Consider the following 14,589-nt stretch of genomic DNA (forward strand, 5'->3'; position numbering starts at 1 on the left):
TTTAGTAACACTAATATTTCTTGAATAAGTAGTTTGACCACAATTGACCAAAATTCAAAAAAACTGAAATAATTATTTAGTAACACTAATATTCTTGAATAAGTATTTAGTAACACTAATACTTCTTGAATAAGTAGTTTGACCATAGTTTGACTAGATTTAACAAAAATTCAAAAAAAACTGAAATTTGAGCATAACTTTTTTTCCTTTTAGAATTTGAGGATTCTAAAAATTTGCAAACAGGCCATAGGCCATTTCCATCGGATGCGGATTTTCGTTCCGAACATTTTGATATATTATACGTTTTTTCCCGACATCGTATGCAAAAGTTAAAGCCGTTTTACATTTTCCCTACATTTTTTTGCAAAACATGTCCAAATTTATGTTTTTAAATTTTCCTAACTAGTAGATGTAGTAATATAACTACCTCTCGAAGGATTTTATTTTTTGAAGTTTTTATCATTTTCTTTTGATTTTTTCAAAACAAAAAAGGCGATCCACCGGGGGGGGGGGGGGGGGAGAGTTTGAAAATGGGACCTTTAGTCCCGGTTTGAGACACAAACCGGGACTAAAGGGCATCGCACCCTTTAGTCCCGCTTCATGTCTCAAACCGGGACTAAAGGTCTAATCTTTAGTCCCGGTTTGAGACACAAACCGGGACTAAAGGGCATCGCACCCTTTAGTCTCGGTTCGTGTCTCAAACCGGGACCAAAGGGCTCAGGTGAACCGGGACTAAAGCCTTAGCCGCACGAATCGGGAGCAATGCTCACATTAGTTCCGGTTCGTGACTGAACTGTGACTAATGTGAATATTGCCCCGTGACCAAAGCCCTGTTTTCTACTAGTGTATATATCTTACTGCTCCTATTAGTCTCAATTTCACTTAAATGATTGTGGAAAATACAAAAACAATCATTTATATAAAAACACAGATAAAAATATCCCTCAAACATTTATTGGGAGCATATGATCCTTTATTCATAACATTTAGATTGCATGTGCTAATTGACAATACTAGATAATAGACCTTTCTAGCCAGCCCATCACTGCCAAGTGTCCCTAAGCTGCGAGTGAGCAAGATTCACCGTTGGGTCTTAGGTTGGTCGTAATGGGAGTATCATAAGCGGTATCATGCATGTCAACTAGACTTTTTGGATGATGTGAAACACAATTAAATGAGAAAAGAGAGAATGTGGTATCATATCATGATACTGTATCATATTAAATGTTGTAGTACTTTGTGTCATGCATGAAAATTAATAAGGCAAGCTAAGATACTAACTTATGATACTATGCATTACGAAAGTAGTATCATACACTAGTATCACATGCATGATATGAGTAAATGATACTCCCCATTACGACCAGCCTTAAGCCTCGCATCCTAACTCGCAGTTCCTTACTGGCAGTGATGCCATGTATTACTGTTGGATAAACCCAAGAGCCCACAGTGACGTTTTACTGTCAGGTGGAGACACACGGACTGAGATCTTGTGCCTTGACAGAGCCCAGGCCGATGAATAGTGTGGTGCCTTCACTGTCTGCATCAATTTTCCTTGTACCAAAGAATGCAAGGATCCAGCCCCTCCACCACATTTTCTTTGGCTCAGCAGTAGGCGACACCACAATGTTGGCTTCCAGCAGCGTGGGATCCTCACGATCCAGCTCGCAACGACTCAGCTTGCCTATGGCCGGCTTCCAACTCCATGGCTCGCCGAGCGTCATTCAAATTTGTCTCCACTAGCAACCTTTGGCGTGTTGATGGTGGGCCAGCTAGCGCCTGACACCATGGCCAGTACAGGCCCAGCTGTGTCACCGGCCGGCCAGCTTTATTTGGAAAACACTAGGGGATAGGATCATATCTTTATGCTTCTACGGTGGAACACACTAGGCATGTGATTTATATATATATACTGCCGCACTTCTTCTCACTCGATGGTCCACCAACCTGTTTGCTCATTCTTTTTTTCAACATAAAAAACTTCCAGAAAAAACAACCAATGAGGCCTTTAGGAAAGAATATCTCTGGAGCCGTGCTCCTAATTGTCATCGTAGCCGCCGGTATGTACGTGCACATGTATGAACTGCTGTAAATATAAGTTTGTCCTAAGAACTAAAGCTTTGGCATTGAATTGGCTGGTGTATGCAACTTAATATGTTGTTTTGATTAATCTTTTTTGAAAGATGTTGTTTTGATTAATCTTTCGGCTAATTAACCATGTTCTTGCATGTGCTAGTATGTCCAATATGTTCAATGTCGTATACATGCGACACGCCGAGTCAATGCCGGCACCTGAGCGGCAATTATAGAGGACCGTGCTTTGGCCTTACCGATGGTTGCGATCGTACATGCCTAAATGAAAGCTCCGATAACGTGTGGGGCTATTGTGACTGCAACTTAAAATGCTACTGCTATACATGCTAGTCTGAGATTGTTGCTATTGCTAGCGCTCCGATACGGCCATGATGCAATGATCCCAGCCTGGCGTTTCTTAAAAATAAATATAAATTACCCCTTTCTGTCTCTTATGTAATATTGTAATACACACTCACCATACTAAAAAATAAAGTTGTTTTAGGGTGAGATTCTTTTCAGATATGAAATTGTTTTACTGCCCGATCATTTCATATCATGTCAGTTGTCATCAAGTCCCGATGTAACATTAATCGTGCCTCATGCCGTATTGATAGAGTCCCTCGCGCCGCACATGGAGGTCGTCGCGCCGTAGGACGTCGTGGCGAAGTCCGTCGGGCCAGACTCCATCGCGCTCACGCCGTAGATCGTCGTCTCGCCAAACCCATCGCCGGAGTCCGTCGAGGCATACGTCATCGCGCTATAGATCATCGTCTCGTGCGTGCTACAGCTACAGCACAAACGCAGAGTTGTTGATGTAGATACATGCATCGCCTACATAACCTAAAAAGCTAAGTCGCTGGAGCAAATCCCGGCATACGGAAAGCTAAGTCGCTGAATCAAAGTAGTATTTGTTCGATCAAGGTTAACGTGTTGTTTGGTTCGGATGATTGTAACGTAACTTATTTACGGAGGGTAATAGATGCCGTTGGATAGTGTTTGTTTTAGGCCTCGTGTGATCGGATCACGCGGTAACGGATACCCGACTTCCCAAAAGCGATAACACTCTAACCGTGATGCTTTCAATCATGCCTAATAAATCATAGCACGACTTCATCTCAAAACTTATCTTTCCCAGCGCTCATGCCTGCACATAAAAATCTTGTTGCATACATGATTTCAGGATCATCTTGCACAAGATTTGAACCACAACTGACATGAATTGGAGCAAACACACCTTGAGTAATTGAACCCAATAACAGTCGCGTGAAGGACGCCTTCTCATGCTACACACGTCATCACCGTTTTACTGTGCAGCGTTGAGAAAGCTAGAAAAAACAGCCTCTCTGATAGAGCGATCACAGCGATTGGATAGAAGGGTTTCGTTCTGGTCGTTCCTATTGGGTCAAACTGGTCCAGATAACACCTACCCCAGGACCGTCCTCCCTTTCCCTTCTGAACGAAGCAAACTGCAAACCTAACCGGCCGGCACGAGCGTCGCCAGCAGGAGAGGAACTGGCTCCGCTCTCTCACGCAGTTACACGCACGTGGTCGTCTCGAGGGAGGAGTGGGTGGGAGGAGAAGGCGGCGGCGGCAGTTTCGATCTGTGCTCTGCCTTACGCGGGAGGCAGCGGATCGATCTGGACGAACTGGCTGCCGGAAGGATGGGAGGAAGAAACCATCGTTGGCCGGCTGGGGGTCAGCAGGTCCGGATCCGCGCATTGTCTCCTTATGCGCCAGGTCTCTTTTTCCAACTTCTTCCTCTTGATTTCCTGGGTGTTATTTGGTCAAATTGGGGGTGATTTTAGCTTCCCCTGATCCAGTGCGAAGCAAGGCGCCCATCGCCCGTCGCCCATGCCAATCCTCCTCGGCTCGTTATCGTCTCTGTTAGGCAGGTGAGAGATGATGCTTCCTCTCCGGGTCTCTCCTGGATATTGTACTGTGTGCGATTATTGGAGAGTCACCCGCAAAAAATAAAAAAATAGTAATAATATTGGAGAGTCGTGTGGTTTTCAGCGGAGTTGACTTGTTAGCTCCGCATGCACTTTCTTAATTCATCCTGCATGACGCCAATGATTTCTGCTGGTTTTCTGTAACTCCATCGGGAAAATGATTGCATAGTTCGTGGATGTGAATTTCCTGAACAAGACGCGGATTTAGCTGCAGTCTGCCTGGTTGGAAGGAAATGAAATAGGCACAACACAAGAAATCATTAACTGGTGTGTTTGTGAGAAAGCACGCAATCACATTATCTTTTGTTTGGCTGCATGTAGTCTCACTAAAAGAGAAGAAATGATTGTTCATTACGTTCACTGGTTGTAATAACAAGTACCACGTACTCACTTCTGTTTCTTAATGTAGCCTCCAATGATCAGCACCCTTCATTCTGCTTCATATGTATCCTAGGAGGTTGCATATGGAGCTAGGCTGAAGTTTGATTCGTTTCTTGGTTGGAAACAAATCAGTTATACCATGCGTGAGATTATGAGATTAAATAAATAGCCAGGCTGAGGTCTCACCGGTCAGCCTGTCAATTTGTTTGTTAGGTTAGGCTGATACGGACAATAACAAAGAAAAAGACACCGGAACGGGTGATAGATCACACCACATCTTCATCTTTTCTGCATATTTCACTCTTAATGCATTTCTGCATGTTCATTTGCTATTTTGCACCAGGTTAGTTGCAACAACTTCAGGCTGATCTTTGTTTACGCATTTTCTGTATTCCTGTCTTGAGCTGCCTATCTATATATCTAGGATATTCTATATAGCCATAATAGATTTTCTTGTGACTATCTATGAACCAATTTTGTGTCTACATAGAGCTTGTTGTCTGATATAACCTTAATATTACTGTATTGCATGCTAAATGTTTGCAGACAGGGCAAACCATTGCTATTAGGAAGGTTCTTCAGGATAAGCAGTACAAGAACCGCGAGCTTCGGACCAAACACCTACATGACCACCCAAATGTCGTAGCTCTGAAGCATTGTTTCTTTTCTACAACTGAGAAGGATGAAATTTTGCTGAACTTGGTTCTCGAGTATGTATATCGCATTACCGCACTACCTCCTTAGTGGTTTGGTAGCGGGACAGAATAGGGTGGTGGAGGTGAGGCAGCAGAGAGTGGGCGCTGGCCATGCTCGCGAGGCCATCCGTGATGCATCGAATATGTTAGCAGGTTTGCACTGCGCTCATGATCATCATATGTTTGTTAAAATGCATTTCCTTCTCAGTTTTATGTTTAATCTTTTGAGTTGTAGTTACTATATAAATTTATAAACTGAGATGTGGAGATTGCAATATTGATCTAAGTTCAGTTCAGTCTATTACGTGACCTGAGTTTGTTATCCATGATTTCCCTCATTTCTTTGTTATCGCACATGTTCATTAATTGATTATAGTCTACTTCAGGTTTTTTTGTGCATTTAGTTCTAGGTTGTTTTGATCTGAGAAAGTGGCTCCCAGCTTTTCATTGATTTTGTAGAATCATTCATTATCTCGAGCCATACCTGATACTGAATCTGAACGTTTCCATCTCTGGTACCATGGCACGACATTGTGGTCGTATCTTGCGGAAGAAGAGGACGACAATGGCTTACAGATGAAGATGACAGTGGCAACTTGCAGTGTAACAGGCTCACAATGCCGCCATGGATACTCTCCCGCACTAGCTATTCAGGTATATTTATTTTCTCCATCTGAACTTCTATAAAATTATGGGCTGCAGCTGCATACGACAGAAATTATTGCGAAGGAGAAAATGCTTGCATGATAGATAATGTAACTTCTATTGTTGGAACTTAACTGTGATAGTGTATTATTAAGAGAAATAAGTTAGTACTATATTATTAAAAGAATGTTCAGGTTAGGAAGTACATATTTGTCTATTCATACGGCAACAAGCATAATCTCATATTGTTTTATATCCTGGATTCTGACCAACTGATCACACTGGCCTGATTACAACTATTGGGTGGTCAAACTGAATTGGTAGAGCTGTAGCACAGAGGACGCGGGGTATATTTCTGTCTAATGCAGCTGGAAGGTGAGTGTATAAACTTCAGTGATTGTGCATAACAAAAGCCATTGGGAGGGGAAGAACATATTGAGTTGTACTCAAATATTTCTGAAAACTCAAGATCCATATGCTTTTAGACTTCCAGGCATGCATAAAAATACACACTTGATTAATTTAGTGTGAAGAGATCACTGTCCATGTGTTACTTAGATTAGCTTTGCTGCTTTGAGGCAATAGAGTTTTGAGGCCCACTGGTTCATTAAAGAGGTATTTTTCTTCTTCTTCTTCTTATGCTCTCATTGTTCTTCTCTTTTGTGCTTTAACATTGTTCTTGTGTTTCCGCTTAATCTAAGGTTGTCAACAATCAGCTGTTTGCTATTTGTAGGATTTTATTGTAAACTTGGAAATCCATTGGCAAATAGCGCTATTTGGGATACTGGTTGTATTGTCCCCCCCCCCCCCCGTTGGTCTGGACATGCCTTTGGATTCTTCCAAGTAGAAAGATGATTTTGTTTTTTCTATCTTAGTAATAAAAATGAAAGGTTAATACCATTATGTTCTCTGAATATTGCTATGGCTGATATGCTACTTGATTAAATAATTGTGGTTTTCTTAAACTAGCAATATTTCTAATTTTCTCTTTTTGGGAGGATAACAGTAATTTATGTGGTGTTAACATCTGTAATTTGGTGAGGACTTTCCATTCATTGGATATTAAGATGTCCAGTTGTTGATATTCGGAGAATCTGCTCATCTTTTTCTTTTGTTAGTCTCTCCATGAAGTGTGTTTGGTTCCGGAATGAAGTGTAATGGAATGTCATGGTTCCATTCCACCAGAATGGGTCGGTTCCATCCTTGTGTTTGGTAGACATAATTCGAAGGAATGGAATGGTTACGTTTCGTTGTTTGGTCTGAGAGATGGAATGGAATTGATTTGTTCATCTCACCTTGAATTCTGTTGAATTTCAATCAAACAAAAATCACCGAATAAAGTACTCATCCATCGATCCATGCAACAAAGGCGTGTGAGCATCAACGATTCACGAACTGAAGGATTGACCACGCTTCGTCAAAAACAAATCGCAGAGAACCAGAGAAGATAATATCGGACTCATGCTACAAGATCAACAGCAGCCACCCAACACAAGATCCCAGCGTGCTACAAGATCAATAATAGGCACCTACAAGATCCCGGCGTGCTCATGCAGTGTATTAGGTCAGAGGGAAGAGAGAGAGAGAAGGGCAGAGGTCCGTGGGTCGCCATCAAGGGAGATACAGAGGGGCGACTCAAGGTTGTGGGCAAGCAAGGTGTTCCGCGTTGTCAGCTCGATTTGGAGGAACTACTTGGTTCGGCATATAGCATGAATATTCCTCTCCCGAGAACCAGTGCGTTCCATTCCGTTTTCCAACCAAACACGAGAACGACCTCCAGGGACGGGTCCGACCCATTACGTTCCACTTCGTTCCTTGAACTGAACACACCCTTAGCTACATATGCTAACTGAGTTTCGGTTCAATTACTCGATTCAAGATTCAAATATATGTTCGGTGCATTCAATTCTAGTTGTTCTCAGTAGAAATTGATTCTGCTCTTATCTTCTTTTCATGGTTTTATCTTTTGATCTTCGCAAACTACTAGCAGCAATAAAGCAAGACATTTGTCGATAGTGCTCTGACCCTTCCCCGGACCCTGTGCAAGCGGGAGTTATGTGCACCGGGCTGCTATTTAGAGCATATCTAAGTTCTTGGTGTTCAGTATGATAAAAGGAAACATGTTTCTTTTTATTTTTATCGTCGTCATTTTAGTTCATTCATGTGATCTTTCATGCTCTAAATAGTCTTTTGGTACTAGCAGCAATATCATATTATGTCTCTGAAAAATTCTTTCAGCAACGATTGTGTCCTCACAATTGCGAAGTCTGAGATTGAACTACAGAAATTCAGGATCCTTATGTTTTTGAAAGAACACATACACAGGCCGTGGAGCCAGTCTCTCGCATAGGTAACGGTCGCTCTCACGGACACTACTGCTAGATAATCAGAGTACTATCAGAAGCTCCATTGCTGGATCAAGGCTCGCCAAACCCACAGTTGGATGACACTGGTGGACGCAAGACGTGATGCATCTATGGTTATTTTATTTTATATTGAGGTGTTGAGTTGAGGCATGTAATGGAAAAGCAAGAGATTGTAATCATTGGAGAATCAATAAAGTTAGCATCGTTGGTAAAGATTTGGATTTTATGAGTTGTTACTCTATGAAGAAGGATTTTGACCATTTCGAGGATATGAGAAATATGGTCTATGGAAGATTTGTGCATTTTAAGGGTGGTAGTACCCTATGAGAACCCTTGACCCCTAGAAAGGATAATGATGTACCACGAAGTGGATTTTGGACAAAATAAAAAGGAGTCTTGTCACGATATGTGGGGTATCCCCAAGAGGATGAAGAGATGAAGTATTATTGGCTATAAAGGAGGTATGATGTTGGAAATATAGAGCAATTGTAACTCCATGATGAGTCTGAGTAATCACGTCTTGGTTTGGTGCGAATAGAAGGAAGAGAGACAATATAATTGGAAGGATTTAAGAATGCCAGGAAGCTGGGTGTTTGGAAAATAATCAGTTGCACCTAGGATGAGCTCAAAGATTGCAAGTAATGAGATGGGCCATAACCCACATGCCCCAGGACCTGCCAAGGAGCAAGCACACTCTTGCTGAAGGAAAACCCCTGGAAGAGGTTACATTTATCGGCAGACGATCTTATAGGAGTTTACGCAAAACCTGAGAGTTGTGAAGGAACGATAGATGTTTGTATGGCTTGCAGAATCAATGGATTTATCCGAACCTAGTTCGTTGACAAGAGAAATTCTGCAATGCTTGTGAGGATGACCAAGTGTTAGAATGCGAGATTTGATGACCCACAAGTATAGGGGATCTATCGTAGTCCTTTCGATAAGTAAGAGTGTCGAACCCAACGAGGAGCAGAAGGAAATGATAAGCGGTTTTCAGCAAGGTATTCTCTGCAAGTACTGAAATAAGTGGTAACAGATAGTTTTGTGATAAGATAATTTATAACGAGCAATAAGTAACAAAAGTAAATAAAGTGTAGCAAGGTGGCCCCATCCTTTTTGTAGCAAAGGACAAGCCTGGACAAACTCTTATATAAGGAAACGCGCTCCCGAGGACACATGGGAATATCGTCAAGCTAGTTTTCATCACGTTCATATGATTCGCGTTCCGTACTTTGATAATTTGACATGTGGGTGGACCGGTGCTTGGGTGTTGTTCTTACTTGAACAAGCATCCCACTTATGATTAACCTCTATTGCAAGCATCCGCAGCTACCACAAAAGTGTTAAGGTAAACCTAACCATAGCATGAAACATATGGATCCAAATCAGCCCCTTACGGAGCAACGCATAAACTAGGGTTTAAGCTTCTGTCACTCTAGCAACCCATCATCTACTTATTACTTCACAATGCCTTCCTCTAGGCCCAAATAATGGTGAAGTGTTATGTAGTCGACGTTCACATAACACCACTAGAGGCTAGACAACATACATCTCATCAAAATAACGAACGAATACCAAATTCACATGACTACTAATAGCAAGACTTCTCCCTTGTCCTCAGGAACAAACGTAACTACTCACAAAGCATATTCATATTCATAATCAAAGGGGTAATAATATGCATAAAGGATCTGAACATATGATCTTCCACCAATTAAACCAACTAGCATCAACTACAAGGAGTAATTAACACTACTAGCAACCTACTAGCACCAATCCCGGACTTGGCGACAAGAATTGGATACAAGAGATGAACTAGGGTTTTGAGATGAGATGGTGCTGATGAAGATGTTGATGGAGATTGCCCTCTCCCGATGAGAGGAGCGTTGGTGATGAAGATGGCGATGATTTCCCCCTCCGGGAGGGAAGTTTCCCCGGTAGAACAGCTCTGTCGGAGCTCTAGATTGGATCCGCCAAGGTTCCGCCTCGTGGCGGAGGAGTTTCGTCCTGAAAGGTTGCTTCTTATTTTTTTCTCGACGAAAGACTTCATATAGGAGAAGATGGTCATCGGAGAGCCACCAGGGGGCCCACGACCCCACCCTCGTGGGAAGGGTGTGGGCCCCCTGGTCTTCATCTTTGGCGAGGATTTTTCATTATTTATTTTAAGGTATTCCGTGGAGTTTCAGGACTTTTGGAGTTGTGAAGAATAGGTCTCTAATATTTGCTCCTTTTCCAGCCCAGAATTCCAGCTGTCGGCATTGTCCCTCCGTATGTAAACCTTGTAAAATAAGAGAGAATAGCCATAAGTATTGTGACATAATGTGAAATAACAGCCCATAATGCAATAAATATCGATATAAAAGCATGATGCAAAATGGACGTATCAACTCCCCCAAGCTTAGACCTCGCTTGTCCTCAAGCGAAAGCCGATAACAATAAATATGTCCCCATGTTTAGAGGTAGAGGCGTCGATAAAAATAAAATACGGACATGAGGGCATCATGATTATTCTCATAACAGCAACATACATAGATATTGTCATATGATTACTTATGTTCAAGTGATGATCTATTCACAATGCAAAAGTATGAATCAGAAACCTTATTGAGAACCAACAAACTATAACCTCAGTCATTGAAGCAATTGCAATTTATCATAACATCAGAAAGAGTCTATGTCAGAGCTGAAAAGCAAGTCCACATACTCAACTATCATCTAGTCCTTCATAATTGCTAACACTCGCACAATACTTGTGGTTACGAAGTTTTAATCAGACACAGAGAAAGATAGGGGCTTATAGTTTCGCCCCACAACCTTTTACCTCAAGGGTAATGTCAACAATAATAACTCATGCCCCCCCCCCTACATCCAATTAGATATATCTATCAGGATCTTTCCAACACAATGTGCTTGCCAAAGGATAAAATGTAAAAAGGAAAGGTGAAGATCACCATGACACTTGCATAAGGTAGAAGATAATAATAAAAGATAGGCCCTTCGCAGAGGGAAGCAGAGGTTGCCATGCGCTTTTATGGTTGGATGCACAAAATCTTAATGCGAAAGAACGTCACTTTATATTGCCCCTTGTGATATGAACCTTTATTATGCAGTCCATTGCTTTTATTACTTCCACATCACAAGATCGTATAAAGCTTATTTCTCCCACACTAATCATACATATTTAGAGCAATTTTTATTGCTTGCACCGATGACAACTTACTTGAAGGATCTTACTCAATCCATAGGTAGATATGGTGGACTCTCATGGCAAAACTGGTTTAAGGGTATTTGGAAGCACAAGTAGTATCTCTACTTGGTGCTGAGAATTTGGCCAGCATGAGGGGGAAAGGCAAGCTCAACATGTTGGATGATCCATGACAACATACTTTATCTCAGATATAAGAAAACATAACCCATTACGTTGTCTTCCTTGTCCAACATCAACTCTTTAGCATGTCATATTTTGATGAGTGCTCTCAATCATAAAAGATGTCAATGATAATATATTTATATGTGAAACTTCTCTTTCCTTATTACTTCCAATTAATTGCAACGATGACCAAAGCTATGTCTGCCAACTCCCAATAACCTTTAATCATCACACTCTTCCTATGTGAAGTCATTACTATCAATAAGATCAATATGTACTTTTGTTTCTTCTTATTCTTTTTCTCTTTTCTTTTATTCACCCAAGATCATAGCAAGAAAATCAAGCCCTTGACTCAACACTAATCTTTATTATATAGCTCACGGGCTCGATTACACAGAGAGATCGTAAAGCAAAACTTAAAACTAGATCATGCCATAAACTTTATTCTACTAGATCAAAATACTACTAATAGGATCAAACTAAGGAAACGGTAAAGATAGGAGTTGTGATTGTGATACGATACCGGGGCACCTCCCCCAAGCTTGGTGGTTGCCAAGGGGAGTGCCCATACCCATGTGATTATATATCCTTGGTTGGTGAAGAAGGAGGTGATGGATAGTCCCACATCGAGCGTAAGAGGTCCTCTAGCTTGCGAATAATGCCCTTGAGTGCAAAGATATGCTCCTTCAACAAAATATTTTCACTTGTGAGATACTTGTTTTGAATATGAGTTAACTCAATCATTTGGAAAGCTTCGATCTCAGTTGGGGTAAGAAGGTTGTGATCAAGTTGAAGGATGTCTTCTGTTGCCGAAGCTTGGTTCTCCGTGGCCTTCTTGATCCCTTCATCCTTGTTGATCTCCATGGGTTCTTCCCTCTTCAGCTCTATCTTGATTAGCCATGCATCTTTGTCACCGTTGTTAGAGGAGGGGGATGACATGATGCCTGGCCTTGACAACCCTGACAGAGAATAGCCCAAAACAAGAACAGAGGATATTTGCATGATACGGGAGTCCAAACCTTCGGGAGAATATATAGTGAATTTTTACCGACCAAAATACGTATCGTGCAAGAAAACAGAGTCCGGAAGGCACACGAGGCCCTCACGAGGTAGGGGGCGTGCCCAGGGGGTAGGGCGCGCCCTCCACCCTCGTGGGGCCCTCGTGTCCTTCCCGGTCTGCTACTTAATTTTCTATTTTTCTAAATATTCCAAAACGGAGAAATATTGCCTTAAAATTGTTTTGGAGTCGGTTTACTTACCATACCTCATACCTATTCCTTTTCGGAGTCTGAAACATTCTGGAAAGTGTCCCTTATGTATTCCTCCGGGGTTACGGTTTCAATAATATTGGTTTCAACATTTATGGGATTACCTGAGATATAATATTTAATTCTCTGGCCGTTTACCACCTTCGGATTTGTGCCTTCGAAGTTGTTGATTTTTATGGCCCCGGAACGATAGACCTCCTCGATAACATAGGGGCCTTCCCATTTAGAGAGAAGTTTTCCTGCAAAAAATCTTAAACGGGAGTTGTATAGCAATACATAATCACCTACATTAAACTCACGCTTTTGTATCCTTTTGTCATGCCATCTTTTAACTTTTTCTTTAAATAACTTGGCATTTTCGTAGGCTTGGGTTCTCCATTCATCAAGTGAGTTAATATCAAATAACCTCTTTTCACCGGCAAGTTTGAAATCATAATTGAGCTCTTTAATAGCCCAATATGCCTTATGTTCTAGTTCGAGAGGTAAGTGACATGCTTTTCCATATCCCATTTTATACGGAGACATACCCATAGGATTTTTATATGCAGTTCTATAGGCCCATAATGCATCATCATGTTTCTTGGACCAATTCTTTTAGACCTATTGACAGTCTTTTGCAAAATTAATTTAAGTTCTCTATTACTCAATTCTACTTGACCACTAGACTGTGCGTGATATGGAGATGCAATTCTATGATTGACGTCATATTTAGCAAGCATTTTACGGAAAGCACCATGAATAAAATGTGAACCACCATCAGTCATTAAATATCTAGGGACTCCAAACCTCGGAAAAATAACTTCTTTAAGCATTTCAATAGAAGTGTTATGATCAGCACTACTAGTTGGAATAGCTTCTATCCACTTAGTAATGTAATCAACAGCAACTAAAATATGTGTATATCCATTAGAGGCAGGAAAAGGTCCCATATAATCAAAGCCCCAAACATCAAATGGTTCAATAACAAGTGAATAATTCATAGGCATTTCTTGATGTCTACTAATATTACCAATTCTTTGACATTCAGCACAAGATAGGACAAACTTACGGGCATCCTTGAAGAGAGTAGGCCAATAAAAACCGGATTGCAATACCTTATGTGCAGTTCTATCTCCTGCGTGGTGTCCTCCATAAGTTTCAGAGTGGCACTTGCGTAGGATCTGTTCCTGTTCATGCTCAGGTACACAACGTCTAATAACACCATCTACTCCTTCTTTATAAAGATGTGGGTCATCCCAAAAGTAATGCTCAAATCATAGAAGAACTTTTTCTTTTGTTGGTATGTGAAGCTAGATGGTATAAATTTAGCAACTATGTAATTAGCATAATCAGCATACCAAGGGGTACTACAAGAAGTACTTATGACATTTAAGTGTTCATCAGGAAAGCTATCATCAATAGGTAGTGGGTCATCAAGAACATTCTCTAACCTAGATAAGTTGTCTGCAACGGGGTTCTCAGCTCCTTTTCTATCAACAATATGCAAATCAAATTCTTGTAGCAAGAGAACCCATCTAATAAGTCTAGGTTTAGCGTCTTTCTTCTCCATAAGATATTTAACAGCAGCATGATCAGTGTGGATAGTTACTTTAGAATCAACAATATAAGGTCTGAACTTATCACAAGCAAATACAACTGCTAAAAGTTCTTTTTTAGTAGTAGCATAATTTCTTTGAGCATTGTCTAGAGTCTTACTAGCATAATGGATAACATTTAATTTCTTGTCAACTCTTTGCCCTAGAACAGCACATACAGCATAATCGCTAGCATCACACATAATTTCAAAGGGTAAATTCCAATCAGGTGGCTGAACAATAGGTGCAGAGACTAATGCTTTCTTAA

General features: G+C 41.1%; 1 long non-coding RNA gene across 1 annotated transcript; it reads left to right on the top strand.

Annotated features, from left to right (window-relative positions):
- Positions 1-3,314: 3,314 nt before the first annotated feature.
- LOC123149273 (uncharacterized) lies at positions 3,315-6,828 on the top strand. Its single transcript, XR_006474559.1, has 3 exons — positions 3,315-3,813; positions 3,897-3,968; positions 4,953-6,828. It is a non-coding gene; the product is annotated as an uncharacterized lncRNA (long non-coding RNA).
- Positions 6,829-14,589: the final 7,761 nt, after the last annotated feature.

This window comes from Triticum aestivum, chromosome 7A, assembly GCF_018294505.1.
Source record: "Triticum aestivum cultivar Chinese Spring chromosome 7A, IWGSC CS RefSeq v2.1, whole genome shotgun sequence".
Classification (NCBI taxonomy): Eukaryota; Viridiplantae; Streptophyta; class Magnoliopsida; order Poales; family Poaceae; genus Triticum; species Triticum aestivum.